This window comes from Mastomys coucha, unplaced genomic scaffold, assembly GCF_008632895.1.
Source record: "Mastomys coucha isolate ucsf_1 unplaced genomic scaffold, UCSF_Mcou_1 pScaffold22, whole genome shotgun sequence".
Lineage (NCBI taxonomy): Eukaryota > Metazoa > Chordata > Mammalia > Rodentia > Muridae > Mastomys > Mastomys coucha.
Window position 1 is genome coordinate 59,255,278 of NW_022196905.1, and position 10,026 is coordinate 59,265,303.

Genomic DNA, 10,026 nt, shown 5'->3' on the forward strand with positions numbered 1-10,026 from the left:
CTCTCTCTCTCTCTCTCTCTCTCTCTCTCTGTTATCTGTTTGGTTTATCATGACGGTAGAGTTTTATCAGAGCTAAGGCAGGTCAGATTACGCAGTAGCTGTGGACACAGAACTTTAGGTGGATGTGGCAAAGATGAAAGAAAAAAGTTTAAGGGGAGCAGAGACCCAAACTGGAGTCTTAATGAAGAAGAACGTTTTAGAAGGAAGCACTTGGTACCACAGGAGAAAGCAGGTTTAGGGAGGAAAAAGTTTGTGGACACCCAAGGACTCTGGACAACTGGCTTACTGGTACCAGGGAGAGAGGACACTCAAGGCACGAGAGACAAAAGTGCAAGCAAGTCATTAAGAATAACCATCGGCCCAGACTGACAGTGTTGTGACCTGAGTGTAGATCCTAGCTCAGCCCTGCTCTTGGGCCTTCCCTCCCCAGAGAGACCCCTATCTATTCATTCAATCCAGATGTTCCAGTGTTGAAAGGCACGGGACAGGCTGAGCTCCCTCGTTGGTGGCTTCATACAACCAGGGGCTAGTTCTCATCTTTCTCCTTCAACGTGCCTTCAGAATTGATTCTTGGGGCTGGCAGAAACTGTGACTCATCAAATTCTCAAGCCAAGAGCACAATGTCAGTCTCTGGCCTCACTTTCCAGCCCCAGCCTGCTTCCTAGTCTTCACATACAGAGGTGACAGGTCCCCGGGTTCCTGTTCTCACCAGCCAGGCTGGTTGACTTTGTCTGCTGTCAGCATTATGCAAAGCACAGAGAATACAGAGCTTTAACTGTGTGCTAGCCTCACTGTCCTTATGCCCCACCCCCACCCCCACCTGCACCTCCACCACCACAAAATATAGGTCTGTCCTGGAAAGTGGCCAGCATTAGTTTAGTGTGGTAGTGTGACAAGATTGAGGCCAACCTAGGCTACATAATGAGTTCCAAACTCTACATAGTGAGACCTTGTCTCAAAATGTGAACAACCACAATACCAACAAGGGAATCAATGCAGGCCACATCATAGCAGATGTTTTCTCCTCTAAGACGCAAATGGGTAACTAGTTTAGGGTTTTGCAGGTCACCCAGTTTCTCTTAGGTTTCTTCCTTTTCTCCCAACTCAACAAAAATGTAAAACAGACTGGAGAGATAGTTCAGTGGATGAAGGCTTTGCCACACAGATGTTAGAATCTGAGTTCAAATCCCCAGAACCTGGGTAAAGCTGGACACAGTAACACCCTCTAGAATCCCAGAACTCTACAGTCATGGATGGGGGTTAGGGCAAAAGAGTTCCCGGAAGCTTGGTGGTCAGCTAACTGCATACAACCAAACAGACCCTGTCTCAAAGTGAAAACCTACACAGAATGTGACCTCTATATGCATGCACACTGGCTCACACATGTGTGCACTCATGCATGAACATGAGTACATACACATATACAGATATCATACACACACACACACACACACACACACACACACACAAATATCTTTTAAAAACACACTAACAGCAAATCAGGAGGCTAGGAAGATGACTCAGTAGTTGAGTGTTTGATGGACAACCATGAAGACCTGAGTTGTGCTTGTCAACCACAGTGCTGTGTGGGCCAGAGACAGGAGGACCACTGGAACTTGCTGACTGACAGCCTAGTTAGACCCCCAAGCTCCAGTCTCTGTCTCAAAGGAGTAAGGTGGAAAGCAATAGAGTGGGAGCTGACCAACCTCCCTTGGACTTCACTCCCCTATGCACATGGGCATGCAAAGTATATTTCTCTATATACATATATAGATAGAGAGGCCAGATGACTACCACGTACACTCACCACATGTTGACATTTGGTTGCATCGTCTCTCAGTTTTTTTCCTCTTTCGTGGCTATTGTAGTAATGTGAGACTAAAACTATAAATTGGGAAGGAGGGTGATTACAGCATCAAAAGACCTGACAAAGTGTGCAAAGGCCATTGGATCTTGGCCTTAGTTTCTTGATTTTTAGAACCAATGAGCTGGCCTACACAAAGGTGTTAGCCTCCCTCCTATATTTACTCTAAGGTAAGATGAACTCTAGAGAATATCTCCTCCTCCAAACCCAACTTAAGGTCAACACAAATCTGTGTAGGTCTTTGTGGAATTTTGTTGGGAAAGGGAGGAAGATATATGGGTTTTTTTTTCGAATTTATTTACATGAGTACACTGTAGCTGTCTTCAGACACACCAGAAGACAGCCTTGGATCCTATTACAGATGGTTGTGAGCCACCATGTAGTTGCTGGGAATTGAACTCAGGACCTCTGGAAGAGCAGTCAGTGCTCTTAACGGCTGAGCCATCTCTCCAACCCGAAGATATGGTTTTTTGAGGCTAGCCTCAAACTCGTTGCGTGAACTCAGTTTGCCTGGGACTCTAGCTATCTGATTTATTATTTCAGGGTCTAGGCTCTGTCACATGTAACACACTTTGTTATTTCCACTGATGTTAGAGAAAGCCTGTGGATTCTGGCTGGAACATCCAATGCATGCCCTTTCTGATGGTCCCTCAACCCTCTGAAGAGCAAGGGGTAGAAAAGTACATTCTGTGGCCTCCAGTTGCCCTTGGTATGTGCTATGCTTTGGGTATGTTCTTGGAATTCATGGCTGAAAAATGTTTTTCTGAAGAGGTAAAGGGACTTAAAATGCAGTTTCATATAGCTTAGGCTGGTCTTGAAATCCTAAGTAGCCAAGGCTGGCCATCAACTCCTGATTTATCTGCCTCCACCCTCAGAGTGCTGGAATTACAGACAGATGCTAGCAAACTTGGTATCTGTTTATTTTGTTTTGCTGAGATGTGGTCTCATGCACAGCTCAGGCAGGCTTTGAATCCCTAGTCCTCCTGCCTCCAGATCCCTAGTACTGGCCTTATAGATACGTGCCATTATGCTCAGGCTCCTAGCTTTCTTGATGGGATTATTATAAATATAGAATAACTCTAGCCAAGTATAAGAACATGCATATACATGTGTGTGTGTGTATATATGTGTATGTATATATACATGTATGCTTTCTATATATACATGTATATATAAATATATATCTTGTGCCTAGCACATAACAAGCACTCAATGAATACTGATTAGATTTAGTCTCACCATCTCTAGAGTCCCTTCCAACTCTTCAGGAATTGGATGGTTAACCACTTGGTGTTGGTCTACATATGTGGCAAGGAAAGCACTCAGTAAGTACCAACAGTAAGCTAGGTCTAAGGGCCTGTCTGGGAGAAGCAGCCTTTCACTCCAGGCACCTGAGGCGACCCACTCACTCTTTGCTTCAGCTGTGCCTTGGATGCTAATGGCTTTGGTCTTGGTTTCAACAATACCTTAGAAGTTTTGCATTTTGGATGAAATCCGTGTGGTCTTTCATTGCTGTCTCTTTTTTGGCATCTGATTCAAGCACAGGTCCCATCGAATGTGGCTGAAGTGAAGGTCTGTGTTTTGTTTGCCTCTCCTTGGGGTAGCAGCTACGAACATATCTGGGAGCAATCTGGTTTTTATGACCAGCATAAAGCCTTGCAGGAAGCCCTGACTTCAATGCACATCTACTGACTGGCTCGAAAACACGGTTCTTGGTAGCTTCAGGGTTGACATTTGTGGTGGTGGGGACTGAACCCAGAGCCTGGTGTATTCTAGGCAACTTCTCTACCACGTAGCTAACATTTGAATGTCACCTACAAAAGGTGCCTAAAGATTTCATGTTGACCTTAGCTGAATAATTCAGCCTCTCAGAACTCGGGAGTAGTTTCCTATTTTCCAAATGATTAAATGCCTTTTACAAAGCATGGAGCCACCACTAAGCTGCTATTCTGCCAAAGGACACAATTTTGTTGGTGCCCAGTTCTCCTTTTCCTTGGGCAGGATTGAAGTAAACCTTTTCCTTGTAGTAGACAGACCTCCATTGCAGGCAAACATCCACTTGTCTGCCATACTATTGGTTATAACTCATGTCTACCTTTTTCATTTTGAAAATGGGTTATCTCACTTGGAGGCAAGAGGTGGCCCAATGAACTATGGAAGCTATGACACTTTTGTGGTTAACAAAAAAGGGTCTATATGCCCAGGCTGGTCTCAAACTCCATATGTAGGCGAGGATGGCACTGGACTTCTGATTCTATTGCTTCCACCACCCAAGTGCTGGGATTATAGACAATATACCACCACATCCAGTTCTATGAGATGCTAGGGATGTGTCTTAGCTAGGGTTTTAAGTGCTGTGAAGAGACACCATGACCGTGGCAATTCTTATAAAGGACAACATTTAATTGGGATGGTTTACAGTTTCAGAGAGTTAGTCCAAAATTGTCATGGCAGGAAGCATGGAAGCATACAGCAGACACGGTGCTAGAGAAGGAGCTGAGAGTTCTACATCTTGATCTGCAGGCAGGAGACTGTGGACTACAATGAGTGCAGCTTGAGCATAGGAGACTCAAAGCCTGCCCCCCACAGTGACACACTTCCTCCAACAAGGCCACACCTCCTCATAGTGCCACTCCCTATGGCCAAGCATTCAACACCTGAGTCTATGGGGTCATTCCTATTCAAACCACTACAGGATGGAATCTAGGGCTTCATTTGTGCCAAGCAAGCACTTTGCCAACGGAGTTACATCCTTACCCAAAGGACTGTAGTATGGACACCATGAATATTTATTTGGTGGAGCCGTTAATGTCAGTATTTCCTAGTAGCTGTGGTTTCATTCTTGGGCTCTGCTGTGGAGACCTTGTTGTACTGGGAATTTTCTGCAGCCCTCATGCGCACTCCCTAGACTCTTTCCTACAGTGGCCCTAGGCAGGTTTCAAGTTGAACTATGACTCTCGTCCTCAGTTTCTATGCACTAATGTTACATTGTATATAGTAAACATTACTACTGTGTGTTAAGAAAACAACTATTCGGCTAGAGTGAAGGGGGGAAGGGGAGGTCAGAGCAAGAGCTGGAGAGTTGGCTCAGTGGCTAAGAGCACTGACTGACTGCTTTTCCAGAGGTCCTGAGTTCAAATCCCAGCAACCACATGGTAGCTCACAACCATCTGTAATGAGATCGGATTCCCTCTTCTGGAGTGTCTGAAAACAGCTACAGTGTACTTACATATAATAAATAAATAAATCTTTAGAAAGGAAAAGAAAAGAAAACAACTATTCTGTTAAAGTCAGAAGAAGACAAAAAACTGCTTCTAGAACTTCTGGGATTGCCCTGAGCAAGTCAGGGTCATTTTGTGACAGGACCCTGCCAGGGCATGACTAAAGACAGTCTGCTCAGCCGGCTTATCTGTCTGACCTTTGGTTGTGTTTGCTCTTTCCCTCATACAGGCTGAGCAGTTGTGCAGTTCCAAGGCTCTCACCTCCAGCTGCCTTCTTGGAATAAGAAGAGGAGAGAGTCGCTTCTGAAACTTTGTTCTTCAGCAAATTTTAGGATTGTGTGGAAAGCTGTTCCTGAGAAGTCCGTCGTTTCGTTGGCTGAGCTTTAGTCCAGGGACAGGACCAGCCACTTAAGAACAGCCACCAAGACAACAGAAATCCCTTTTGGCCTGGCTTGCCACCAAACCAGAGGACCTGAGCTTGATCCCTGAGACCCAAATGGTAGGAGAGAACTCCCCAAAGTTGTTCTCACACATATAACATGGCAAGTACATCATGCTATAAATTTAATGTGTGTGCTATAATGTGCACACACATTAAATAAATAAATGAACTCTGGGTCAGTGTTCTTAGTGAAAAAAAAAAAAAACAGGGCTGGAGAGATGGCTCAGCGGTTAAGAGCACCGACTGCTCTTCAGAAAGTCCTGAGTTCAAATCCCAGCAACCACATGGTGGCTCACAACCACCCATAATGAGATCAGATGCCCTCTTCTGGTGTGTCTGAAGACAGCTACAGTAAGACAGGGTTTCTCTGTGTAGCCCTGGCTGTCCTGGAACTCACTCTGTAGACCAGGCTGCCCTCGAACTCAGAAATCTGTCTGCCTCTGCCTTTCTTTCCATTTCTAACTAGGAGATTCCCCACCTCCTAATCCATGAGCTTCCTTGGAATGGGGTCGAAAGAACAATTAGTTGGAAAGGGTCAGGACTCAAGATATTCCATTATTTAACTTAAAGTTCCCATCAGGAACTCTGACTCCCATACATCAAATGCACACACACACACACACACACACACACACACACACACACACACACACACCTCACACTGGTTATGTAGTTGAGGATGGCCTTGAACTCCTGGTCCTCCTGCTTCTACCTCTGAAGTGCTGGAATCACAGGCATACACAACATGGACTTCAATAGTACTCTTGATGGATGATATCAACACAGAGCACTAAGGCTGAAAACCAGCCTAAAAGACAGATAGGTGCAGAGTCCAGGGGCTGAGGGTGGGTGCTCCACGCCCACAGTTTACATACAGCCTTGGGTGGGGGATACCTGGACCTAGCAAATAAGAAGCCTTGCCAGGTTACACCAAGAAGGTGTAAGACAGAAAAGGAGCATGTGATTGGTGAGGCAGACCTCTTACCAGAAGCTAATTGCAACAAGCACAACAAGCTGACTGCTGGCTTGAAAGCTACCTCCTCAAGAATGTCAAAGGTGTCCACATCCTTGTTCTACCCCCAAAGTCTTCTCCCACTGGACCCATCAGATTTGTGCTCTTGCTTGCTACCTGGCACTTGTGGGTTATGCTGGACCCTCAAATGGCTGTCCCCAGTCAGTACCACCTGTCCCCAGCCCCCCTCTGCCTACTAAGCTACTCTGAGATCATAATGTCACTCAAGTTCCAGGCTTTCACTGATGGTCAAACCCTGGTTCCGGACAACATCTGAGCCTCTCATTATTTTTCTTTCTCCAGTTTTGGGAGTCTTTGTGTACGTGTGTACGTGTGTGTGTGTGTGTGTGTGTGTGTGTGTGTGTGTGTGTGGTCTGCAAGCATGTGTGTAAATGGTATTATAGATCATGTGTGTGGGTACACAGATGTAGTACACGAGTGTAAGGCTATGTGAATTGGAAGGGCCGCTTAGCCTACAGCATTAGTTCAACTGTAGCCCAGGTAACTTTAGCCCAGGTTTCTCTTTCAGTTCTAGGAGCTTAAGTTCTTCACTGGGTAAGCACGCCATTCCTATTAGTTCACCCAGGACATGGTTGTCTCCTTTTAAAAATTCAATAATCAACACCCCCCAAAGGAAGTGCACTGTACTCTGTGAACATCTCATGTGGGTTATTTAAGGATCACAAGACTCCTAGTCTCCAAGAGATGCACCCTGATTGCAGGCACCTTAAATCACTATTTATTGATTGGTGGGTAGATGCTGAGGGTGGCGTTACAAGGATACAAATAATCCAATGAAAACCAAACACTAACTGACCACCAAATATGCACTTTAAAATCAGTACTAAAAACAAAACAAACAAACAAACAAAACAAAAATGAAAACAAGACAAATCATTCTTCTTCCATTCTATTTTCCATTCTTATGGGAACACTGGTATTTACAAACATAAAGGGCACTCTGCTTAGTGTGTTTAGCAAAAACAAAACAAGGTAGTATTGTTTGGGGGGTGGTGTTTGTTCGTTTGTTAATAATAATAAGGGATTGGAGAGATGGTCCAGTAGTTAGAGCACTTGCTGGTCTTTAAGAGGACCAACACCCATGCCAGGTGGCTCACAACCTTCTGTAACTATGGTTCCAGCAGATCCGATTCCTATTCTGGTCTCCCTAGGCAGCAGCAAAATACACATGGCATATACTTACAAGATATATATGTGCATGTACATAAAAATAAAAGTAATAATCTTTAAAATGAAAATGATAATGAGGAAGGGTAGCAATTTGCCTATGGAACTCGCTCTGCAATGCCCTGGACCACTGTACTGTGTTCATCTGAGGGGCGGGCAGGATGAAGCCACCTTAACTTACCAAACTTCAGTGAGTTAGGAGCTGCTGAGTGAGGATGGGTAGCCGGGAGCAAGCTGTTCTTCTAACTTGTTTGTTACCTGAGCTGTGAAATGGAATAGATGCCATTAGTAACCCAAAAAATGCTAATGAGGAGTCTGCTGTTAAGAACCGATGATACACCTGGTGGTGGTGCTCGTCTTTAGTCCAAGCACTTGGGGTGGGGGTGGGGCAGAGGCAGGCGCATCTCTGTGAGTTTGAGGTCAGCCTGGTCTACCGATCAAAGGACATATTCCTTCAGCTTTGGGTGCCCCTCACCCCTGTCCTTTCTGCTTATGTAGCCAGGTCTCCTTAACTGTTTGGCTTTATGGTCACTAAAACATTTCTGAGTAGCCAGGTTCTGTAAAGCAGATCTTATTATCTAACATGCCATAGAGAATGAATCAAACTGTGACAAGAGCCCCCTCCGTCCTGCTCCTACCAAGTGAGACCGCAGCCTGCCTCTGGAAAAGGATGATGAATTGTAATAACTCTGGGTGTCCAACTCAGTAAGCATTTGCTCCAGAATTCTCCCCTGTGCAATGGCCAGGCTAACTAAGCTTGAACTTCTGATTAGCATACGGTGCTTGAAGGACCTTTGACCCACAGACAATTGGCGTCACCTCGCTTCTCTGAGTCCAACCTGTGTCAGGAGTGCCCATTTCAAGGGTAATAAAGAACCCAACTGTTTGCTTACAGCAAACGGAGGTGGTGCCATGTCACTACCTCTGTCCCTGTCCACCCAACCCTCCACAAAGGAAGTGTGCAGCCCAAGGGTCAGCTTTTCAAATGATCAAATCGAAAGGAGACAGATTTCTAGATGGAAGAACACTGAAGTTCTACCTGGCATTTTGAAGCACCAGTTTCCTATATGCGTGTAGTCCCAAGATCAAAGCACTTGGAGTAGAGATCACTTGACTGGGAGACACTGTGTTCTCCCTGAAGGTTCCTGGGCTCCTTTTTATTGACATGTTATAAAACAGGAATTGGATATAAGAAACCACAGATGTTGAGAGTCCCTGCCCCTGCCTTGTACAGGATACACAGTCCTGCTGCCTTCCTTTGCTGAAGTTCCATCCCTCGGGGGCTCAGAATGGGACTGTATTTAGAGATCACATCTTCAGAGCAGTGATCCATAAATAAGACTGCAGGGATGGGTCCTGACGGGTCCTGCCATGGTATGTTTGGAGTCGTCAGAAGAAGAGGGTATGAGGACCAGACAAGAGATGACACAGCAAGAAGAGAGTCATCTTGAGCCATCAAATAAAGGCCCTTGCCACCAGACCTTAGTTTTATCCCTGGAGCCACATGATGGAAGGAGAGAACTGACTCCCACAAGTTGTCCTCTAACCTACATGTGTGGCTTGCCACCCAGAAATAATAAATAAAGACATGCTCAAATTGTTAAAAGGAAGGAGCCATCTGATACTCTGATCTTGAATTCTAGCTTCTACAATGACAATGACATCAACTTATGCTGCAGAAGCTGCTCATCTGTGGTATTTTCTTACCATACCCCAATCAATCAATCAATCAATCAATCAACCAATGCCAACTTCCCACACCCCAACACCATGACTCAGGGCCATTGTGCCAAAGATGAGCAGAGGGGGCTTAGTACACAATTAAAGGACAAGAGTGGATAGTGGGGAGGAGAAGGGTACACATGCTCTATCTATAACTATTACATTTAGAAACTCTATGGTACTGCAAGGTCATATAAAAATATGGCCTAATGATTATGGTGATGGCTCTGGCCTAAGCCAGTACAGGACATTTAAAAACATCCACCATTCATGCTTTCATTACATATTAAATGAACGCCATTTATGCACATTATACACCAGGACCTTTTGCCAAATGCAGGTAATAGCAATTGTAGCTCAAATGGATATATTTTATGCAGCCATGGCAATTAGGGTCCAGGCACCTAGGCTAGAAACACTAGGTTAAGAAGACAAAGCCGATCACCCACAATTCCCTCTCCTTTCTCTCTCCACCAGCCGAGCAAGATGCCTAAAGGAAAGAAGGCGAAGGGGAAGAAGGTGGCCCCGGCCCCCGCCATCGTCAAGAAACAGGAGGCCAAGAAGGTGGTCAATCCTT

General features: G+C 45.2%; 1 protein-coding gene across 4 annotated transcripts in view; it reads right to left on the bottom strand.

The window, feature by feature from the left end:
- Rbm47 (RNA binding motif protein 47) overlaps positions 1-10,026 on the bottom strand; it is a 135,216-nt gene that overhangs the window by 73,807 nt on the left and 51,383 nt on the right. For all 4 annotated transcript variants that reach the window (XM_031342482.1, XM_031342485.1, XM_031342483.1 and 1 more), the window contains one exon: positions 7,909-7,990. The gene's annotated coding sequence lies outside the window, so the exon portion shown is untranslated. The remainder of the gene's footprint in view (positions 1-7,908; positions 7,991-10,026) is intronic.